This window comes from Lepidochelys kempii, chromosome 18 (assembly GCF_965140265.1).
Source record: "Lepidochelys kempii isolate rLepKem1 chromosome 18, rLepKem1.hap2, whole genome shotgun sequence".
NCBI lineage: Eukaryota > Metazoa > Chordata > Testudines > Cheloniidae > Lepidochelys > Lepidochelys kempii.
Window position 1 is genome coordinate 14,215,316 of NC_133273.1, and position 16,145 is coordinate 14,231,460.

The window sequence follows — 16,145 nt, forward strand, 5'->3', positions numbered from 1 at the left end:
ATTAACTCAAGTAAAAACTTCCAGAGCTGCTATTGTCTTGTGGAAGAGAATGTCTAAGTATTATAATACTTTTCATAGCTATGCTTTCTTCCATGAAAGGATCTAAAAGTGTAAGCATTTAATTAAACCGCACAAGTGAGGTAGGTAAGATAATGAAACAGAGAATGAAAGTGACATGCCCATAACTGTGTGGTGACTCACATACGTGGGAACAGAACCCAAGACACTCGATTCCATGCTCTAACCACTAGATTTTACTACCTATATAAATGCAACATTTGACATCTGTTATAAATGACCTTACCATCAAAGACGGTAGCAATCTTCTTAGTCCTCATGAGAGGTTCTTTCTGGCATCCGCAGGAGGAAGGCTTTACCACAGTTCCACCAAAAATGCTTAGCTTGAGTCAAATGCTGTAATCACATAGGCTTTAGCTCAGCCAACTTAGCCCATATACTCTGCCTTGTCTGCCCTAGACTTTTACAACATGTTAGTTAGAATAAGTAAGCTAACATGTTTTAACATACCTTTAAATCCTAGTATAAACAAAACCCTTGACAGGTGATTATATTTTCCTCTTTCATGAAAATTTCCTTCAATGTAAAACACAACCTTACACAAACAAGGTCACATTTTTCAAGAGGGGACCCATAATTTTTGGTGCCTGAGTTTTTGTCTTCCTAATTTGAGACATTTTGGGCCTGATTTTCAGAAGCACTAAGCATCTAAAATCCCAACTGCAGTCAATGGGAACTCTGAAAATCAGTCCCAAAGTGTCTAATGTTGGTTATCAAAAATGTGAGTATCCAAAACAATATGCTACTTTTGAAAATATAGCTACAAATAAGTAGGTTTGGAAATGCAGTTTTAAGGCTAATAGGTATAGTAACATACATGATATACAATATCATGTGCTTTGCTGAATTCCCTATGCTATGCTGGAACCATGGGGTAAATTAAGGATGGAGTTTTAATCAGCTCAGAATGTTTTGATTTTGAGAGTTTGAGTTCTAGTCATGAAAATTTCTTTCCATCATGCCAGAAGACTGGTTTAACCTCTTTACTAATAAAACAAAATATTCAAGACCCAGTTTCCAAAAATGGGTCTGTAATGATTGCAAGTGCTTTGCTGTGCCTGAGGTTTTCTCCTTGCAAATTTTGTTGGCACACAGTCCTTAATATATAAGTAATAAAGCTTTTCTTCTGATTGTCAAACTGGCATCCTAACAAGATAGAGACCATTTGCAGTGCCTGATGTTAAATCCCTGTGCTGTTGGTAAGTCAGTATCGAGCAAGATAATGACTACATTCAGGAGGGTTGTAAATACAAAATTTTATCTGGAAACAACATTTTATTTTCAAATACAATTAACAGATGAGACTGAGGGGAAAAGAGGATGCCCAGCCTCTGAACTTTAAGCACAGATTTCATAACAAAATGGGATTTTAAGCCCTACCCTTGTACTAAATGGCTAGTGGTGCATGTCTTTTTTTGCCCACCTCATAGAATCATAGAATATCAGGGTTGGAAGGGACCCCAGAAGGTCATCTAGTCCAACCCCCTGCTCAAAGCAGGACCAATTCCCAGTTAAATCATCCCAGCCAGGGCTTTGTCAAGCCTGACCTTAAAAACCTCTGAGGAAGGAGATTCTACCACCTCCCTAGGTAACGCATTCCAGTGTTTCACCACCCTCTTAGTGAAAAAGTTTTTCCTAATATCCAATCTAAACCTCCCCCACTGCAACTTGAGACCATTACTCCTCGTTCTGTCATCTGCTACCATTGAGAACAGTCTAGAGCCATCCTCTTTGGAACCCCCTTTCAGGTAGTTGAAAGCAGCTATCAAATCCCCCCTCATTCTTCTCTTCTGCAGGCTAAACAATCCCAGCTCCCTCAGCCTCTCCTCATAACTCATGTGTTCCAGTCCCCTAATCATTTTTGTTGCCCTTCGCTGGACTCTCTCCAATTTATCCACATCCTTCTTGAAGTGTGGGGCCCAAAACTGGACACAGCACTCCAGATGAGGCCTCACCAATGTCGAATAGAGGGGAACGATCACGTCCCTCGATCTGCTCGCTATGCCCCTACTTATACATCCCAAAATGCCATTGGCCCTCTTGGCAACAAGGGCACACTGCTGACTCATATCCAGCTTCTCGTCCACTGTCACCCCTAGGTCCTTTTCCGCAGAACTGCTGCCTAGCCATTCGGTCCCTAGTCTGTAGCTGTGCATTGGGTTCTTCCGTCCTAAGTGCAGGACCCTGCACTTATCCTTATTGAACCTCATCAGATTTCTTTTGGCCCAATCCTCCAATTTGTCTAGGTCTTTCTGTATCCTATCCCTCCCCTCCAGCGTATCTACCACTCCTCCCAGTTTAGTATCATCCGCAAATTTGCTGAGAGTGCAATCCACACCATCCTCCAGATCATTTATGAAGATATTGAACAAAACCGGCCCCAGGACCGACCCTTGGGGTACTCCACTTGATACCGGCTGCCAACTACCTCCATCTGATCTTTCTGGGAATTTCTAGTGCACCCATCACAGTGGAATCTAAGCACTAAGTAGTTCAGCGAAGGCTGCTGAATTATTTAATTTCAGATATTTGTAACATTATTCTGACATAGTATAGACGCAATGCCAGAACTCTGCTAGCCACTGGTCATGAAAAATTCTGAGATCACTCTTGATCCCAGCTTGGCTACAATAATGTCCCCAAAGAAGGAAATGAAAATTTATTAATTAACTACATGATTTTCAGGAAGCACTGGACTATGTTTTACATCAGAGGCTAAAATTAAACAGCTGAAATATTGTTAGACTAAATCTCAAACATAAGCAATGGTCATAAGTAAAAGGTTTCAGATTTAAAATAGGTTCCTAGTAGGGTACCATAGGAATATTTGAAAGAAGCCTAGTTTTCTATTATTGTTATACATTGCTTAGTCAGGGTGATAATGAAAGCAGGATTCATTTGTGTACAGACGCTGAAGGAGCTCATAATGAGGGGAAATGCCAACAGACACAGAGGGGCCTGGAGTGTAGAGGCAGCTGGACTATGAAGGAATCATAAATGAATTTTAAAGCAGATTAAGGTAGAATTGGAAGTCTGAAAAGAGCTGATTGAAGCAGAGACTATTTGTTCCATATTAGGCAGGGGGACAGAGGGGCTACACTGTCGGAAGAAGCCATAGCTCCCTCGAACCCAACAGCAGCTGTGTCTAAACAGAAACCATCATCGTCAAGCTGAGCAGTAAAGAGAAGAGACTTGGAGGTATTCTGAAAAATCCATATAATCTACAGCTTGATATGCTATAACAACAACTAAGGCCATATCTACACTTACACGCTTACAGTAGCACCGATTCAGTTGTGCTGGTGGAATAGCGCTAACGTAGCTGTATTATGGTGATGGGAGAGAGCTCTCCTGTTGACATCATAAAACGAGTTCAGTGAGTGCCCCTTATCTAAGACCCCGCCCCCTGCTCACTCCTTCCCCCCTCCCTCCGTCGCTTGCTCTCCTCCACCCTCACTCACTTTCACCAGGCTGGGGCAGGAGGCTAGGGTGCAGGTGGGGGTGTGGGCTCCGGGAGGGAGTTTGAGTGTGGTCTGTGGGAGAGAGTCTGGCTGGGCAGTGCTTACCTTGGGCAGCTCCTGAAAGTGACCAGCACATCCATCTGGCGGGAGGACAGGGGGTCTCCATGCGTTGCCCCTGCCCACAGGCACCGCCTCCACAGCTCCCATTGGGTGCAGTTCACAGCGAATGGGAGCTGCAGGGTCAGCACACAGAGACTCCCCTAACCCCCCACAAGGGCCGCAGGGACATGCAGGCCACTTCAAGGAGCAGTGCAAAACCTATAGGGCAGGTAGGAAGCCTGCCTTAGCCCCACTGCATCAGACTTTTAGCACCTAAAATCTCCCTGTTTGGTGCTGGGAGGCAGGGAGGAGTTGATCAGCTTGGCCTGTGGACCCCCTGGAATACCCTCAGGGACCCCCAGGGGTCTGTGGACCCCAGTTTGAGAAATGCTGCTTTAGAGAATTAAGCATCACAACATCCTTCCAATATTGATAAACTTTATTATCCCCATTTTGTGGATGGAGAAACCAAGGCAACCATTCAGACTGGTTTTCAGAGGCACAGAGCATCCATATCTTCCATAGTCTGGGTGGAGTTGTAGGTGCTTCGCACTTCTGAAAATCAGGCCCTAAATGGCTTGCCAAAGTGAGTGGCAGAGCTGGCAAGAGAAACCTGGTCTCCTGATTGTCTGTCTTGTGCTTTACAAATAATAGGATGGTAAATTGGCAAGTTGCCTAGTAGCAAAAGTCTGTAAGATATTAAAACCTATAAAACAAAGAGATCCCAAAACTCAAAATTGTTGTGGGAGATAGTAGGGGAGAAGGGACTGAATTGTTTTGAACCCCTCATTTTAAGAAGAGGACCTCGAGAATTCCCAAAAGATCCCCAAAATACTACAGATCCCTCACTAAAAAGCTTTCTAGAGGTATGCATTTCAACCTGTGTGCTACAATGATACTATATAAAATTGCTATAGGATATGTTACACAACCAAGCAATCAAATGAGGATAGGAGAGCTAGAGCCTGTACAGTATTTTATTTTTAAATTACACTTTTCCCATAATGCCTTCAGAAGCAAATCCATCCTATTACAAATGAGAAAATTGTTTCCTTGTGGAGCTTCCAACTCCTCACTACTATAAAGTACTTTTGGATCTTTCCCTCAGACTCATGTATTGGGCTAATTAACATTATTCTAACTGGAGGATCCCAGAGCGCTGCTTCCGCATTTTTCTTTCCAGCTTTTGCTGGTGCTCTCATGTTCTTTTGTTAAATAATTAATAATCATTACTGTCTGCTGTGCAGTGTGTATGTGCTGGTAATAATCTCAGAACCCATCATGTTTTCACCACTCCTGTTCCTGTCTGCAGCTTGGGTTTGCTCTTTGGAAGAGCTTTCATGTTAAGACCTTCATTAACTGGCAGTGGGGTACAGATTTCAGTAGCATTAGGCTTTGATGTCATTAAATAAACTACCAAAGGATGGGCCACTCATTTCATTGCTCTGACTATTTTTATGTAATTGAGATAAAATATAAAATAGAATAAAGATATATTTACGAAGTAATACTTAACCCTTTTCATCTCAATGATTTTATAAATGCTTAGACCCAGATCCTCAATTATTTCAATGGGAATTGGGCACCTAAATACCTTTGAGCACTGAGCCTTAACTCATTGTTCCCCCAACTCCTTTGTGTGGAAGGTAAGTAAGCAACTTGACCACAAAAGAAATCCATGTCAGAGCCAGTCTCAGAGTGTTAGAACTCAGATTTTTGTGTTCCAGTTTTGTGCTAATTTCTCTCATCAGTCAAAATCTTCATCCTACTTTTATTGAAAAAATATCAGTTAACAATTTTCATTAAACTATGCATCCCAGTGATAGACACCTTTTGTAGCGCTAAAGGATTCTGTCATTCTGGCTGCATGAACAGTTGAACATGAACTCCTACAGTAGTCTGTTAGTAGTTTAAGCTTGTGCCATATTTATTTGGAAACATAATTTTCCCAAGGCATGAGATTTGACTTTTGACTTTATGTCGTAGCTGCTTCAGAATGTCTCAAGGGCCATATGTGACTTCTTCCTAAAATTATAGGAGTTGAAGGTTGTGGCATCTGTGCTCATAAAAGCAATTTCTCATAGATTTGCAAAAAAGACCTATTACTTGAATGTCACAATAATCTGGGCATTCTTAATATATCAGCTCCTTGGCAGGGTTAGAACATAGCTGGTTAGGGTGTCTGTAATTTAGTCTTAGTGGAATGTGTTTTAATACTGGGCTGGAGATACTCTAATAGCTAAGGCCCCACCAGATTCATGGCCATGAAAACATGCATGGACCATGAAATCTGGTCTTTTGTATGCTTTTACCCTATACTATACAGATTTTATGAGGGAGACCAGCATTTCTCAGTTGGGGGTTCTGACCCAAAAGGGAGTTGCAGGGGGGTGGCAAGGTTATTTTAGGGGGGTCACAGTATAGCCACCTTTACTTTTACGCTGCCATTAGAGCTGGGTGGCTGGAGAGCAGTGACTGGTGCCAGCTCTGAAGGCAATGCGCCCAGCTCTGAGGACAATGCCCCACCCGCAGCAGCACCGAAGTAAGCATGGCAATACCATGCCACCCTTACTGCTGCGCTGCTGCCTTCAGAGCTGGGTGGCTGGAGAGTGGCTGCTGCTGACTGAGGGCCCAGCTGTGCAGGCAGCAGGGCAGAAGTAAAGGTGGCAATCCCATGCCATGCCATGCCATGCCATCCTTACTTCTGTGCTGCTGCTGGCGGCAGCTCTGCCTTCAGAGCTGACCTACCAGCCATCAGCCACTGGCGTCCAGCTCTGAAGGCAACGCCGTTGCCAGCAGCAGCAGTGCAGAAGTCAGGGTAGCAGCACTGCAACCTCTCCCGCTACAATAACCTTGCGACCCCCGCACACACAACTCCTTTTGGGGTCACAACTCCCTATAATTAGAACACTGAAATTTCATATTTAAATAGCTGAAATAATGAAGTTAACAATTTTTAAAATCCTCTGATGGTGAAACTGACCAAAACGGACTGTGAATTTGGTAGGGCCCTCCTAATAGCACAGCCACATCCAGCTGCGTAGGATGGCTAGAGGGAAGGCGAGGATGAGTTCACCACATCACCTGGCACTGCTTTATAATGTCAGAGTCTGATTCATAATATCTGTCCTAACAAGGTGGGCATCTAACTTCATACCAGGACTTGGACTTAGAGCCAACTCTGCTAACGGTACTAACCTTTCAGCAAGAAGCGTAAATGACAGTATCAGTGGATTCCCCACTGTGCTAGCAGCCTTGCAATGGGCCTGTGTTTAGTCCACTCCTGTTCTTCCTCCCCTAAGCCCCAGTTCTTACCCTTCTTCTCCCCACCGCTTTTGCCTCCCTTCCCTTTCTCAGAGGGACTCTTCCCTAGGTTTGTTGGCCACACCTCCTTCTCGCTGGCTCCTCCTGCTGAATCACTGACCACGCCCTTTGTCCTCCTTCGAGCCCCCCACCCCCTTCTCCGCCAGCTAGCCACCCCCCTACCTTTTAACTCCTCCCACTGGTTATTGGGCCGCTCTCACCCCCACTCCTTTCTGCCCTCTCCTCTTCGTTTTAATCCCACTCCTCGTCCTCTGGCTATTCCCTATGCTGCGCTCCCCCTTCCCCCGGGTTTAAACTCATTTTGCCCCCCCCCCGCCGCCCGTTACTTGGCCCCGCCCCTTGACTGTAGCTCCACCCCAAACGTGGCCACACCCCTTTCCACCTCTCTGGCCCCTCCCTTCCCTATGGCTCTAAGTCCTCCTCCTATGGCCCCACCCCCAGGTTCGGAGGCCGCCCTCTGCCCCGCCCCCTCGGGTTGTGCCTGAGGCGCCGCCGCTGCCCTGGGCGCTGGGACGCGGCGGGTCCCTCCCCCGGAGCCGCCCAGGCGCCTCCCTCGCTGGGCCGCCGCGGTGAGTCACGACGGAGGAGGCGGCCGCTCGCGCTCGCTTTCTCTCTGCCGCGGCTCCGGATCAGGCCCCCGCGCCTGCCGCCGCCGCCCGTCCCGCCGGGAGCCCGCCGCCCCTTCGCCTGCCCCGGGCCGCTCTGGCCCCGCACCCAGGTGAGCACCGCGGGCCCGGGGCCCCGCTCCCGCCCGCCCTTTGTTCCCGGGGCTCGGGCTGCTGTAACAAAGGGAGCTGGGCCGGGAGCCGTTTGGTGTGAGGGAGCCTGGGGGCCAGCCCCCCTGTCCCGGGCCTCTCTGCCAGACCCGTCAGCCCCCACCCGGGTCCCGCTCCGCCTGGCCTCCTCAGCTCCAGCCCCCCGCACTGCCTCCCCCCCTTCCTGGGGCCTTCTCGCTGCCCCAGGGCTGCCCCAGGCCCCCTCCTGGGGCTGCTCCGCTCCGCTCCTCACCCAGGGCGCCTCTCCGCTTCCCCGCTCGCTGCCTCCTGCTCTAGGGCTCTCCCGGGTCCCTCCACCCCTTTCTCGGGGCTCCCCGCTAGGCTCCAGGCCCTCCCCAGCGGGGCCCCGAATCCCCCCTGCGCTCTGCTCTCGGGGCACCCGGACCCGCCCTTCCCGAGGCTGGTCTCAGCGCCGGTCCCAAGGACATTCCTCTGCAGAGTGCCCCCGTCCGCTTGGTCCTGCCTTACCTGCTCTGAATCCCTGCCCTCCTCCATCCCCTCGCCTCGCTACTCTGCCCCACGCAACCCTTCCCCCCTGAAGATGCTGATTTCAGACTGACTCCTCACGGGTTCCGCCCCTAGCCAGAGCTGCCTGCCGAGGTAGTCACAGTCCTAAACTAATGGTGAAGATGACACTTCGCTTTCGGTCAGGTCGTATAGCCGATAGCTACTGTCTTCAGCGTGCTCTGTAGCCTTTTACTTCCCCTTCTCTCTCTCCTTCTGCTGGTGGTGCAAAAAATCTCAACTCCTGCTGTGGAAGTTGGGTAACAGTATGTGATTTCTGTCTGCCTTGAGTCCAAGTGGTTTTAGGCATTCATGGCTTTTAAACCCCGGCTAGTAATGGATACTTAGTCACCGCAGTCTTTTAAAATAGGTATGGTATTTTGCTTCACTTCCTGACTGCTATGTTGTGTTTCTGTGCACTATTAAACAGCTGTTAGGTCCTACCCCAGACTGCATTTCTGTGGCAGGTGAGGTAATTCCCACATAAAGCTGATTAATGTGCTTTAAAATCTTCAGATGACAGGTGAGGAATACAATTTTAATAAACAGAGCGCTTAAGCTCACAGCAATGTATTCCATGCAATCTGTTCATGTGTACAGTATGCCTTATAAAAGTTACACCCAGCTTCATAGCTGTTAGAGACAAATACAGGTAATTTAGATTGAATGGCATACAGGTAGAAGAAATGTGAAGAGCCTCATTATGAGGCTCCAGGAAGTATTTAATAGAGATGGAGATGGAATTTAGTTGTAGATAATGTCTGTATAACCTTGAATCTAAATAGATGTGCTCTTGATCATTTCTGTTAAAGTAACATATAATTGCAGGGTGCACAATGTCCGGGCAGCATTAGGCCTGAGCCAGTGATGCAGTTGCAGTAGGGTTCTGTGCGTCCAGGGGCGTCTGTTAATGTACCACATGCATACAACTGGACTCCCAGCACCATCTATTCTGCTTCCACTCTTCAGCAGATACTTCGTTCCCCAGTTTCCAGCTCCCCAGTTGAATACTGAGAATAAAGGTGGACATCTGTTGGCTCACAATATATTTTTTTTCTTCACTTTGATGGCAGACAGCTGCTTGTGACAGGAACAATGAATGATACTCCGTAGAGCAAATCATTGTCAGAGGCCAGGGAGAGAGGTATGTCAGTAGCTGAAATACTGTTTCTGCCCTGGGAAATGGATAAGAAATTAGTTTGGGCTCTGCTTACCATCTAAACGTACTTTATAAATATGCTTCTGGTACACTCTGAGGAGAGGTAAAAGCCATGTCATTTTGTGGTCTGTATAGGTACTCTCTTGTGGGGGAGAAGAATAGAATAGTTTGCTCTTTTGTGGAGGGTCTTTTTGAGGATTTCTGAGCTCTTGACAAACTCATTAAGTTTTATAGCTCTCCTATGAGGCGAGGTAAGGCATCTCTTTCTTACAAATGGAGTAAGTGTGCAAAAACTAAGGCACAAAGAAGTTGAGCTAATCAGGCTAAATCAGAGGTTCAAAAATCTGCAGGATAACTGGCTTTGAATCCAGTACTGTAGAAAGTTAGACAGCTACTGTCCTGTTATACCCAAACAGCTATCTTTTCTGATAAATGTTGAGGGGAGCACAATTGTGTGTGTAAAGTAAAAATTACCTTTAGGTAGCCTACTAAACTACTATGTTGTGCATTAATTTCCCTAGCTTTGGTATTTTATTGCCAGTGTCTGACATGAAGTGTATATTGTCAAGTATTGGATGTGCATCACTATATTTTAGTGTAAATCCACATACTTTAAAAATAGAAATATTGAGAGATGTGTATGTATAAAACTTTTTAATACTATACCTTTACATAAACAGACTTATCCTGTTATCAGCCACAAAGCTAGCGCCCTATTCTCATCCTGTCTTTTGCCTCTGCCACATGGGCATAGATGGAACACAGTAACGGATGTGCTGTAGAAACACTAGAATGACTTCATGATGCTATTAGCAGGAAAAAGTATTTGCTCTTTGATATTATTTGCAGCATTTTTGTAAAAATTAGTAGATTCCACAGTATAACTGTAGCGTTTGTATGTGTGGATTTATGCGCTCTTTCAGTTGATGTAAGCACATGTTAGTTGGATAAATCTAAGCAGAGCTTTCAAGAATTAAAAAATAGATCATAAAGTGGCAATGAGAGAGAGGGAGCTGTAAGTGAGTTAACTGAATATATATAAGTTGGCCATTTGAAGTGCTTCAGTCCTCATAACAACTATTGTGAAATAAACTACTTACAAATGTAGTGCAATTAAAATACAAATTTTGGCAAAATCCTGAAAATGCCTCAAAGTGAGCAGAGACTGAGATTTCCAATGGAAACCCATTCAATATTCTGGGGATGGCCCCTACAACATTAACATGAATCATGTTTGTCATCTTCCTGGACACGTAATTATTATTTGTTATTGAAGTTGCACTGAGAAGCCCTAGTCATAGACCAGGAATCCATTGTGCTAGGAGCTGTACAAACACAGAATAAAAAATACAGTCCCTGCTGCCAAAAAGGAGAATGGAGCAATTCTACCTGATAGTGATGCGTGTGCTTTTTGACCTCACGCAGAAGGGAGAGGAGTATATAATGGCAAATATAATGTCCATCGGGGTTTGCAAATACACAGTTATTCATATAAAATATTAAAGAATGTTAGGTGCATAGGGAACAACTTGTGTAAAATAAATTGGTCGTGGCTATTTGCTATGAAATGCTGTTGAGTTGCTAACCTCTCTAAAAAGAAAAGGAGTACTTGTGGCACCTTAGAGACTAACCAGTTTATTTGAGCATAAGCTTTCGTGAGCTACAGCTCACGAAAGCTTATACTCAAATAAACTGGTTAGTCTCTAAGGTGCCACAAGTACTCCTTTTCTTTTTGCGAATACAGGCTAACAAGGCTGCTACTCTGTAACCTCTCTAAAGTTTCATTATTATCTGGAATTAGAACCTTTCTGTAAAATGTAAATCTATTCAATTTTTTAAAATGTTTTAATTTATACATCCAGTATTTTAACAGAAAGCAGCCATCTTCATAGACTGACCTAGTTTGCGATGCCAGATATACAGTTCAGCATTGAGTGCATATGGGAGGCAAGAACTTTCAAAAACCACTGTTGAATTTATTGAGAAAAAAATTCATTACAGCTTTCCTCATAACAACCTTGATATCTCCTGAAAATTTCCCATTCATTCAGATGCTGACTTGCAATTCCTCTGTTGCAAACTGTTATCAGATTGGATTTCCAGCTGAGAGGTATCAGTAAAATAGCAGCTATCACTGACACACCAGCACCAGTCATGTAGTTGAAATGCTGAAACAGTGACTGGTCCTTGTATAATTATTTTGAAAAACATTTTAAAAATAGTAGAATCCTTATGGTTATCCTGAATATTTATATAATGGGGAGTCAATAGAACAGGGAGATGTGCAGGAAATTGGTTAGAAATAGGGGTTTGGACAGTGAAAGTGTTGGGTAATGGAGATATTTCTGTATTTACAAATGTAATATTTTAAATACTAAAACTAATCAGTGATGATTTTAATTTTGAAGTATCGTCCACTATGGCATGCTCCTCTGGAATGCTATCTGTGGCTGAATAGGCCTACCATAAACCACAAAGACTGAAACACATAATAAATAGAGGCTTACAAGAGATGAAAACAATATTTAACATTTAATAGTTTCTTCCTGTCTCTTGCCACCCCCCCACAAGATAAATAAACTAATCAAGATCCATCCTTTGACCCCAAGTATCATGCAGAGTGCGCCTTACAAAGAAATATATATATAAAGATTTTGTACTGTTTAAGATATTATCTAATAATCTTATACCTTAATTTACATATTACATGAGAACTATACATTCTTCATATTTAAGGAACCAATTTTGGAAACCCATTATAAATGGCCTTGTCTGTGTCTCTTACAAAACTTTGAGACTATGCTCTATTTTCTGTCTTTCCAGTTTAAGAATTTTGATTTGCTGAGATATGAAGTGTTCATTAATTTCAGCCCTGATCCAAGAAAACATGTTTAACTTTAAGTATGTGCATAGTATCATTTAAGCTAACTGAGATACTTGTGTGCTTAAGTTAACCACCTGCTTAGGGTTTATGTAGTATTTACAGGTTAAGAGAAAGCAAGGACCAGAAACAATTCTCCTCGGTAATTTTATCAAGCAAGAACTGCTGAGGAGCTGGGATTAACTCTGGGTCTGTGTTGGCCAAAGAAATATCAGATAGTGTTGCATATTGCGTACTGCAGAGAATTAAAAATGAAGATTCCCTTTGTTCTGTTCCTTGCTCTGCATTTGACTTCCGATGTGAAGAGTTGGACAAATGCTGAAAATACTTTGAATATCAGTTTGAATTTTTAAGCTAGTTTAAGTATTTGATTTTTTTGTGCCTCATCTGCATTCACTTTCTGTGAATATTCTAGAAAAAATGTCATGAACATGAATGCTAGCAAAAAACTGATTTTAAAACTAATGACTGGAAGCAGATTTTATATTGAAAAACTAATGCATAGTATAAATTGTGAATTTCAGATTTTCATTTGACTATTTAAAATTCTCTTGGGTTGTTACATAAGTCACCAGTCAGAAAAGAAATAATAAAACTTGTCTTGTGTAAGTAGCCAACATCACTAAACATTAAAAATTTGCATGGGCTCTTTGCAGATTTGCAGTCCAAGAGTTACTTTTAAGAAAGTCTTCATTTTCTCAATTTGTTAGAGGATAATTAATGGAAAATGAAAAATCTGACATTTTTTTTCTGTTTATCTGCTGAGCTCTGTTTGTGACCATAGGTAAGTCAAGCAGAGTCACACAGAGCTTTCTTCTCTTTCTATAAAATAATAAACTACCCTGTAAGAATGTTGTGAGATTTAATTAGTTTTAATACTGCCTCTGCACTCATAAGGCCTGATTCAAAGTCCACTGAAATACTTGAGTCTTTCCATTAACTTTATGGGCCTGATCCAAAGCTCACTAGTGTTTTTCGTTAGAGTACATGAGCCTTGTGTACAGTACGCTATGGAAACATGACCTAAATTTTTTTCAGTAAGCTCTCTCCAGTGCTGCAAACTGAAAATACTGCAACAGCATCAAGTAAACAATAAGTGGAGGTCTTTAATTAAAATATGAAAGAATAATACCACCAGCACAATATTCTTTGGTATTTAATATATAAATTTAATTTTAGGTGGTCCCTCAATTATCAATGAGACAAATTTTGTCTTGAATGCTGATAACTTAATTGCAAATTGCAGAGGAGTGGGGGTGGGGTTGTACAGCTAGTCATGGGAGGCTGTTTGAGACTCTGTGATTAAATACTATAGTTGGATGCTTCTGCTAAAATGTCTTTTAGTGATACAGATTCTAAAAATATATTCATTGTCTTATAAGTATTGACACAGATTTAGATGAGTTGCGAGTGTTCATATCTCTGAGCTGCTTTTTTTTGCTGTCAGCAGATTCTGGAAACTACTCATCAGTCTATGTAGGATTCACATTTGGAAGATTTTCCTTTAGTCATGGAAGCTAGAGATTTTTTTATTTTTTTTAAATGAAAACTTAACCAGTGCCCCAAAACTTACAGTAATGTATTGATTTAGCATTAAATTTCACAGCAACTGAAATGCATGGGGCCCTGATTGCACATTAGTTTACTCTGAACTGTAGCAGATTTTTCTTGTATAATAGTACTTGTAATTACTCTCTCCACCAAAAACAAAACAGTATGTGTTATCTAACCATTATGCGTAGGGTTTTAAATTCTACCTAAAATATTGAACCTGTAATGGTGAAAAAACTTAGCTTTTGACCCTAACTATATCATTTCTGAGGGACAGATTATAAAGTTGATAACTTTCTTAATGGTTATAACTAATGCAGTAACATCCATCTAGTTTTTCCCTTCAGCTGGGAATTTAACTTCTAGAGATGGTTTGTAATTATGCTAAATTGTTTGGGATATGCAAAAAGCCTGCTAGAATCTCATTGGATTTTCCCCCTTATGTGATATAGTTACACTGTAACAGTTGATCAGTAAAACCTCTTAAACAATACCTAATTTTAGAGCTCAAAACAAATCTTATTAAACACTTGCAAAAATATCTGCCTTATATCAAGTGTGTTGGTTAATGGTCCCAGGGTTTCTGAAACACTTATAATTACTGATATATAATGGCATTTTGGTTAAGCTGCTTACGTTGGTTAATCAGGGTATGTACTCTAGGGTCTGTATCCCTCTTCTTTGCTGTGGATTAGGGATGCAATCTATCTGGTAAATGCTCTGGGCCTCTGATATATAGAGGCATCTGAAGCCATCAGTCTTCTTGAAAAGTGTTTAGTGTTAATACCTGAATAAATCAAACTTTCAGGACAGTGGAGCATGGAGTCCCATATGCAGCACAGTCTAGTTATTTTCTTTACTGCTGTGAGTATATTCTCAGCGTTTTACTGGCCTGTCTTTCTCCCACTCTCCACTGACTGAAAGTTTGTAGGAGTTATTTCTTTACAGCCCATATGTTAATAGGTTTTTCTGCTTAGGGGAAAATTCTGTTGTCAAATTAATGAGTTCATTGAGATTATTTCACAGTTTAGTGCTAATATAACTAACTTTTCACATACAAGACCGTGTCAAGGAAGGAAATTGCATCCCTGCTTCCTGAGAAACAGGGAGCCCCTTGAGGGCAAGAATTCCTTCCCTGCAATCCCACCTTCTATTAGAAACTCTTATATTGCATAACATTACAACAAGTGAAAAACTACAGCTGGTAAAACATCTGCATCAAAACCAATATGTAATTAAGTGTTTGTGTTTTGAATTTGTGGATGGTAGAAGTCCTACTTGTGAAAAGGATGACAAGGAATCAAATCCCTTTCTTCTCCACCTCTTCCCTTCCCCCCACAAAATCCCTTTGAAAACTGGGCTAGTTCATTTTATGATCTAATAAACAAAATGGAAAGTCTGAGGCTGTTTCTGCTGCTTTTTTAACAGAAGCTTCAAAGAGAGTAAGAAGGCAGGAAAATTGCTTGCATAAACTAACTGGCATTAACAGAGACCAATTTATAACATGCAGGAAGAATATTTCATATGGAGTACATTCTTGGTAAGATCCTTGGAGCAGGGAACTGTTTTGCATAGAGCAAAGTGTGATGTTAGTGCTATCCAAATAACAAGGCGGTATAATTGGTCTATGCTGCAACTGGCTACAACACATTCCCCTGTAATATAAATGGGCTAAGGAAATCATTAAATTGTTGTAGATTTTGGTTTTAAGCAAAAACAACTGAAAAACACACTTTACGTTTAGTTGGCTTTAAAAATATACATTGATGAAAACAAAAAGTAGTCCTTTCTGAAGGGATTTTAACCTTCATTCACTTCCTGGCCATGTACGGGAAGCAGCACAGGAAGCATTGTGTATATTGTACATGTGCTCCAAACATACTGATTGGGCAGGAGTGAATAAGTAATGCCTACATCATTACTGTAAGCCGACTTCGTCACCCTTTGAGGCCAGAAAACTGTTAATTGTTTTTGTCCATTGTTAAACACCCAATTTCCACAAAGAGCATTTGTTAGCATTTGAGACACACACTAAAACTTATATAGTATTGCTCATAAAACAGGAAATTGATCACCTGTCTAATGGTTATCCAATTGTAATAACTAGCTGTTATATACAGAAATAACGATTATAGGTAAATAGGCCAGTTATCTCCTCTAAAAGACGTGTTGTACCTTAAACATAAACAGCTTTCTCAGTAAAAGTATATGTTCTAGAACAGGGGTTCTCAAATTTCATTGCATCGCGACCCCTTCTGACAACAAAAAGTACTACATGACCTCATGACGGGGGACCAAAGCTTGAGCCCAGC

General features: G+C 42.4%; 1 protein-coding gene across 2 annotated transcripts in view; it reads left to right on the top strand.

Moving 5' to 3' along the window:
• The first annotated feature begins 7,459 nt into the window (after positions 1-7,459).
• Positions 7,460-16,145, top strand: part of CTNNBIP1 (catenin beta interacting protein 1) — a 63,901-nt gene continuing 55,215 nt past the window's right edge. The window contains exon 1 of one of the 2 annotated variants that reach the window (XM_073316972.1): positions 7,460-7,680. The gene's annotated coding sequence lies outside the window, so the exon portion shown is untranslated. The remainder of the gene's footprint in view (positions 7,681-16,145) is intronic. The other variant, XM_073316971.1, reaches the window with a different exon arrangement.